This window comes from Hetaerina americana, unplaced genomic scaffold, assembly GCF_022747635.1.
Source record: "Hetaerina americana unplaced genomic scaffold, ioHetAmer1.1.p SCAF_8, whole genome shotgun sequence".
Taxonomy (NCBI): domain Eukaryota; kingdom Metazoa; phylum Arthropoda; class Insecta; order Odonata; family Calopterygidae; genus Hetaerina; species Hetaerina americana.
In genome coordinates, this window is record NW_027287427.1 from 11,810,349 (window position 1) to 11,818,000 (window position 7,652).

Here is a 7,652-nt window from a genome sequence, read left to right on the forward strand (position 1 = left end):
GGTTTGTTTTCGTATTATCGGGAAGAATTAACGAAAAGTCATTTTTTAAAGAACTGCAGGGTGATACCACGAGATTATATTTGGCTTGAATGATTTTTACATTTTGTAATTGCTGCATAAAAATTCATAAGATCAAACATGCCAAAGATCCAAAGTCTTGGTGAATTTTATTGTAAATGCTAGGAAATTTCATTCTCAAGCAGTGTGAATTTCCTGTATCTTCAATTCTTGCTGGTATTGATAATGGCTGGAGGATTTTTGTGGATACGATGAGATGGTAAAATTTAACTTCAGTAGTGTTCTATCAACCGAAGTGATTGTTTTCTATATGCTTGGCTGACTTTGAGAATCAGTATATATTTTTGAGGGCTTTTTTTGCTCCCATGTCTTTTTAATACGACTGGTGCATTATTCTACATGGTATTGATACATGGATATACAAAACTATCAGAAATGTGTGTGTGCCTCCACAAGACCCTAAACTTTTAATAATCCTTATCTTCAATAAGTCAAAATATGTTCACTTGTGAAAGGTCTTAATCAGGGTTAGTTAGTTCAAACGCTGAAGATGCAGTCAAAGGTGGCAAACTCCTGATGGCGTTCAAAGTGAGATAGATAGATATTTTCACTGAACGATGCCATATTACAAAATTTTCCAATTTTATCTTGTAACCAATATTGTGAGGCAACATGAACAGGTATAATTGATATTTTTGACTTAACCAGAAGAATCTTGTGAAACTGTTGTGTTCTCAAAATGTTGCTCGGATGATATCCTGACAAATTATTCATCAGAAATTCTATGCATAAAATTTTTGTGATAGGAATAAAGTGCTCCTTATTTGGCTGACTTGGCCTGAGGTTTTGCTGTCGTAGAAGACATCCTCTGATGGAAGAGGTCCCCATAATCTTAGAAAAACTGTAGTTTTCCATAATAATATTTACATGTATATTAATCCCGACTCCTTTTTTTTTCTCAACAATACCACAGGCAATTTTGTTGTATTAATAGCCTTCTCTATGTTTTATCTTTCTCACACCATTACTTAACCTCCTCTTCAGGGAGAGCATATGTATACTGTGTAATCTCACCATTGATATGAAAGTAAAATGATGTAATGTTGTAATTATCAAGTTAAGAATGTCCAACAAGTCATGTATCTTGGTTAAAATTTCAAATGGTGATGATATGGGGTTAGCATAGCTCTAATGATAAAGAAGTCATGTTTTAATTCGAGCTAACTTTTGAAATTATCTTGAGTAACAAAATTGGTGTTTGACCATTTGGTGAATTGAGTGCCGAGTCTTGGGTTAGATAGGTTAGTATTAAAATATGATAATTATATTAAAAGGCAATACATTTCCTCCCTATGGTGCGAGCTCTTTATGTGCATATATACTCCAAAATATTGCTTGGGGGAAAAAAGATTAGCAGTTGAAAGAAATTATTTTATCACTACTGTTTGACTTGCATAATTTTTATCTTGCCATTTTTGTAAGAGCATGTCAGCGCTGTTTATTCAAAAAGACGACAAGAAATAATGGTGCCTATAATTTTAAGTATTGGCTATATGTGAAGACTATTTTTCCATTAAAAAGATAATAGAAAAACGGCCAAGCCGAGAACTTTAAAATCCTAGCCTAAAGAACTTGAAAATCAAATCAGTATAAAATATGGGATCTGAAAAGAGTTCTAATGTCAATAAATTAAAGATATGGACTCGGTTACACGCTCAACATCAAAACTGGGAACGGACGAGGATATCGAGTGTTTACCCTTAAGAATACTTAAAAAGCCTTCAGGCTTTTTTATAACCCTTAAGGTTTCCAAGCGACTAAAGGTACTAAATGGCCAACGCGATTCAGTTAAATTAACGACCATCGCTCTCTAGCCTACTGGTAATGTGCCCATTATTAGCTATCAACAGCCGCAGTCATATTACGCTTACCGTTGTGTTTTGTTTATTGAAAACGGCGCTCTTGGCCCACCCGTTTAGATGGACATTGATTAATTTAGGGAACATTAAGAGGAAAGACGGTGCCTCACTGTTAAGCGCAGGTTCGTGATGGATACGAGACATTAATTAGAAGTAAGAGAAGAGGATTTTATGGAATATTTTCTCGTAAATGGAGAAATCTCCTCATATTTTTGCAATGTGTGTGGCCCTATACTTCAGAGGAGGTCCACTACCTGGATTAAAACTACGAATGCCTAATTATAAGTTTGCAAACATTGTCATATGATGTGTCGGAATTGCTAGGAACATCAGTCTTGATGAAAGCATTCGATTCGTAACGACTTTACGTTATGATTCTTCTTGTTGGAAGTTGTTGATTACATTTATTGTAATCGGGCACAACGTGCAATCAATATATTGAAGTTGTGTGTGTTTATATGCATAATTTATAAAATTGACCTCATATTCTTGTAAGGTCCTCAACACATGGTGCTTGAATTCTGAAGGCAGCTATCGGGAGACAGAGGAAGCCAAAATATCGTCGAAATCACTTTTCTTTAATTTAAATTTCCAGTCGTACATTGGCTAAGTTGCAATAAAATATATTTATTACAGACCCCTCTATCAAGTTTGTCAGTCCACCTTATGAGACTAGGTGAATGTGACAGTCTTTAATATTCCATTAGCAGTCAAAGCTGAACATCCACTTTTATTGCCTCCTTCGGTTTTTCCGAACAACCCGCCATCTTCCCATACTATGCATCGTACTTCCGCATTTGCTTTCTTTTCCATCCATTTTAATTTTTCCGTCCATTCGAAATCCAGACCTCAAAACCCTACCGATTTACGTCTGATGTCATTCGTCAATGCCAAAGTTTCCTGCCAAACAAAACTATACTCCTCCAAATCTTAAGTTTTCCGTAATATTTTCCAGTAATCCTTACTCAACACCTCCGTTGCCAAATCGCTCTGCGGAAGCTTTTTTGCATTACGTGATTCTTCTATGTCCATACTGCTATGACCATTATGGTCAGAAGCACTTCCAAGATACGTGTTCTCGAGATGTTCCACCTCATTTAGTTTATGCCCTCAAATATTAACTAAGCCTGCCTCTTTCTCGAAAACTTCATAACCGTTTTTTTACAGTCATTATCCTCCCATGCTCAACACATGTTATATAATTCCCTCAGTACTGATTACAGCCCTGGGGTCGTCTGGCTAGTTTAAGGCTTGGACATCCGCGAATCTCACTGATTTACAAGCTTCCAGCCAACTTTCGTTTCCATCATCAACTCTTCCCATTTTCTCAGCGTATATATTGAGAAGTAAGGGTAATATAAGTCAGCCCAGCCTATGATATGAGCAATGTTAATGAGAGTAAATTACAAACCGGCGGGGTAGTTTATCGAGTATGTTATCCATCTCCACGGCATTATTACAATTCCTTTAATGCCTGTACTACCTTGCAGTCAAGCAGTTTTTCTCTTTCTATGTGTAAACTTGCTGACCTAATATTTGTGCCATATTGCATTGCCTCCATTTCTTCTAATTATTTTCTGCATCCGTTAATGATTCTCCAGTCTCATCTCTCGTTGAGCGCACGGATTTTCACTTTTTAGATCCTTAAAATGCTTTCACTTTCCTGTGGAAGGCATATTTCACCCGTTCAATGCAATCCTTCCAGATCCTCGTACTGCTCACTCCACCTTGCTTCGTTTCTCCTGTCAGTTTCATACATTACTTTTATAGTATGAAGCATATACTCGTAGTTGCTAGTGCGATCGTAAGACACCTCGATCGTCAGGAGTTATTATTGAAAAATCAGCATAGTTTCCGAAAGGGTAGATCCTATGAGACACAATTTGCGCGGTGCAGTGGTTATTTGCCAACGATGCAGTGGTTTGCCGTGTTATATGTAATCCTGAGGACACAGCAGCTTTATCAGGTGACCTTATTGCTATGCAACGCTGGTGCGACACTTGGAAATTAGAATTACTCGTAAAAAAGTGCGTAGTGATAAATTTATGGAAAAAGAGCAATTCCCTCCCGAACGCCCACTGCATCGGGAACACCAAAATGGAATTTGTAGACTAATCAAATACTTAGGCGTTACCCTCACTCACGCTCTCTCCTGGATGGAACACACACGGGGAATAGGTGGACAAGCTAACATAAAATTAGGATTTATTAGAAGAGTGATGAAATTTAAATGTGATGAAAAGATCAAAGAGAAATGTTATTTTTCGCTGGTTAGGCCTCATTTAGAGTATGGTGTAAGGGATATGGGATCTCCATAAAGCAGAATTGACTGCCGAATTGGATCGCGTGCAACGTAGAGGAGCTACATTGGGAAAACGCTGTTATGATAAACTTAATAGCGTATCCAAAATATTAGAGCAGCTAGGCTGGGAATCGTTCACGGAGCGAAGGTTAAATTAGTGGTTACATCTCTTGCATTAATTGGAAGGACGTCTATGTAGTAGTAATTTTGAAAATGAAAAACTGATCGTAGCACTTTTCAGCTTGATACAATTTTTATTTTACGACCGGGTTTCGATGTATAACATCATCATCTGGTAACAAACTAGCTGTGTGCCGACTTATATAAATTTAAGATTCCGGAAAGAGGGGAGAGGACGTTGTAGGAAACGAGGGGGGAGGGAGAGAGAGAGGGGAAGACAAGGGAGACATTTACAAGGAATAGCAGAAAAACAGCGATTCTACCTTGTTAAAAACGTTACACATAGTCTCAGGGTGCGAAGTGGTCCACTTCGGTGAATGGCGGCAGTCACCCATCGGTAGTCGGGACGACACCAGTAGGCGGGCTGAGGGTTGGAGGCCAAGGGGATTAGGCCCTTCTGGAAGGACGGGGGCGTTTGTGTGTCAGGCGCGGTCAATGTTTATCAAAGAAAGTTGATGGGAAGGAGGCTTTCGCTGGTAAACATTGACCACGCGTGACGCACAAAGCCCCCGTCCTTTGGTGTTTCCCCTCCCCCCCAGGGTGTGAGTTAAGTGTGGGGTACTCCGCCGCCCCCCTTCCGCAAGGGCCTAATCCCCTTGGCCTCCACCCCTCAGCCCGCCTACTGGTGTCGTCCCGGCTACCCATGGGTTGTTGGTGACTGCCGCCATTCACCCAAGTGGACCACTTAGCACCCTAAGACTATGTGTACCGTTTTCAACAAGGTGAAACGCTGTTTTTCGCAATTCCTTGTAAACATCTCCTTTGTCTTCCCCCCCTCTCTCTCCCTCCCCCCTCGTTTCCTGCAACGTCCTCTCCCCTCCTTCCGGAATCTTAAATTTATATAAGACGGCACACAACTTCAGTTTGTTACCTGATGATGATGCAATACATCGAAACCCGGTCGTTAAATAAAAAGTGTATCAAGTTGAAAAGTGCTACGATCAGTTATTTATTATGCTTGACTTCCACCACATCATGCCTGAAGCTACTCAATTTGATGTTGAAAATGCGTTATAACCCCCATCGTACTACGGTAGGAGATATCACATCAATAAAATTAGAGAGATCAAGTGTAGAACAAATTGATGTAAGATGTTATTTTTTTCCGCGTACGATAAAGGAGCAGAATAAAATTGCCCGACCACGGTAGGTACTCGTATTCACCTCCTGCTAATCGCCCTAGCGGTGGCTTGCAGGGTACTAGAATAAGAAAAAATAGTTTTTTTGCACTTTCTTCGATGTGATTATTTTTACATTTTTACACTTCCTTCACTCGTCTTTCTTTCTCATAATTTATTCTGTGATCCATGGCTTCCTCTTCCTTTTCGTATTTCTTCATTTGTAACATTCAAAATACCTTTTACAGGAATTCCCATCTTTGTTCTACTGTACCCGTCTCCCTCTCCTCATCCAGAAATATTTTGACGGCCTCCAGGTACTCCTGTCTATTAGTATCGGGTAAGGCTCGTACAGTTCATTTCCTCCTCTGCATACCCTTATTGATGTCTTGGAAGAATTTTCTTTGATATTGATAAATTAAATGTCGTAAAGACAGTAGGTAAATTATAATGGCCTTAATTTTAATAGAAATTATCTAAAAAGAATGGTAAATGATATTAAAGGAAATAAAATATATATGTTTTGTAGAGAGTATGGATCTCATGATAACGCATGCACTGTAGTTTATAATTCGATCCTTAAAAGTTCTTCTTCGTCTTTACTTTATCAGTCCTCAGAAACGTGGACTTAAATTTCTAATAATTATATAATTTTCAATCGGTTTGGTGACGTAATTTTGATGTGCTTGATCCACCGAGAGACAAAAATGTTGGCAAAAACAAAACTTGGACGCACGCAGTTGAGCGGTCTTGAGCGTTGGCCCCCCATCATCTTTGGGGTTGAGCGATTGGATCATATATTCATCCAGGACTATCCAGTTGTTTGCATTTACATTGAGGCCGGTCTTTATTGTTTCCAGCTTTCGTCTGTAAAATACAGAAAGGGAGTCAAAATGAACTTTATATCACTACTTTAATTTATAAATAACTAGCGGCCATGCCCGGCTTTGCCGGACCAATTTTTCTGTGCAGTTGTAACTGGATGCAATTCGTATGTACGATATTCTCTGGCCTCGTATTATAGGACTTTTTATCTGCGAGTGTAAGTTGCGTAAAATATACATAATTCTTGTTCAAATAATGGCTTAAATTAATGTACAGCGTAATTCTGAAATACTTCTTTGGTGGCGAACATTTATGCATGTAATTAGATCATTATTGCAATTTAGTTTTACGCATAACCATTTGATCATTATTATTTTACATGCTATTTGATTTTGCGAGGCCTAGTGAACACTGAATACGAAAAAAACTTTGATGCACTTGAAAATTTGGCTAATAAATAAATATAGTAATTCGAGATGATTGAATTTCTCAGTTGCAATTCACCGAAGAAATTATGCAGTTTGAAAGAAATAACCCGAGACTATCGAATTTTACAGCAGCTGTTTTTGACGTATGAAGCGTTTTCTCGGCTGTCGGTATTAATCATAATATGCATTTGCAAAAGATATATTTGCTAGTGGAAGAGTGCAACAGTTTAATTGCCGTACCTCATTGCTGTGAATGAATTGAATACTTAATTTTCAGTGAAGCTGCCATCTTTGTGTGGATATTTTTTTAATTCGATTTTTTTCGATCTAAATAATTTTCAGAAAATTATTTCCAAATCGGACCTGGCCATTGCTTCTTTGTATATTTTTACCCAATTTATGCAAAAAAATGAGAATCCGTAACTCCGTACTGCTTCAGCGCGATCTGTCCCCAAACAAATTTATTTTCAGAATTCCATATTATTAGGATAGTAATTAGGCCTTCTCTTCGATGCCCGATAATCATAGCTACCAATGCTTTGATATGATTTTTTTAATTGTCAATTTTAACTATTTTTGTATTTATTTCTCGTGAATTTTCTCTTGTGAGTAGTGTCTGTCTCTAAGAGTGGATAAATGTTTCAAATAGGCTCACATAATGACATATCAAAATAAGTCACTCTCGGCTACTCTTTAAGTTCCAGGTGATTCTTTGTCAGCTCACTCTCTCCTGTTGACCCAATCATTTTCGTTTTAGCATGTTCGCGATGTATAATATTTATACAAAAATTTCCTCCCCATCAGCTCAATCCACCACAGGAATACTAGGGGTATTAATAAACTTCTTGTCCAACACAATCGC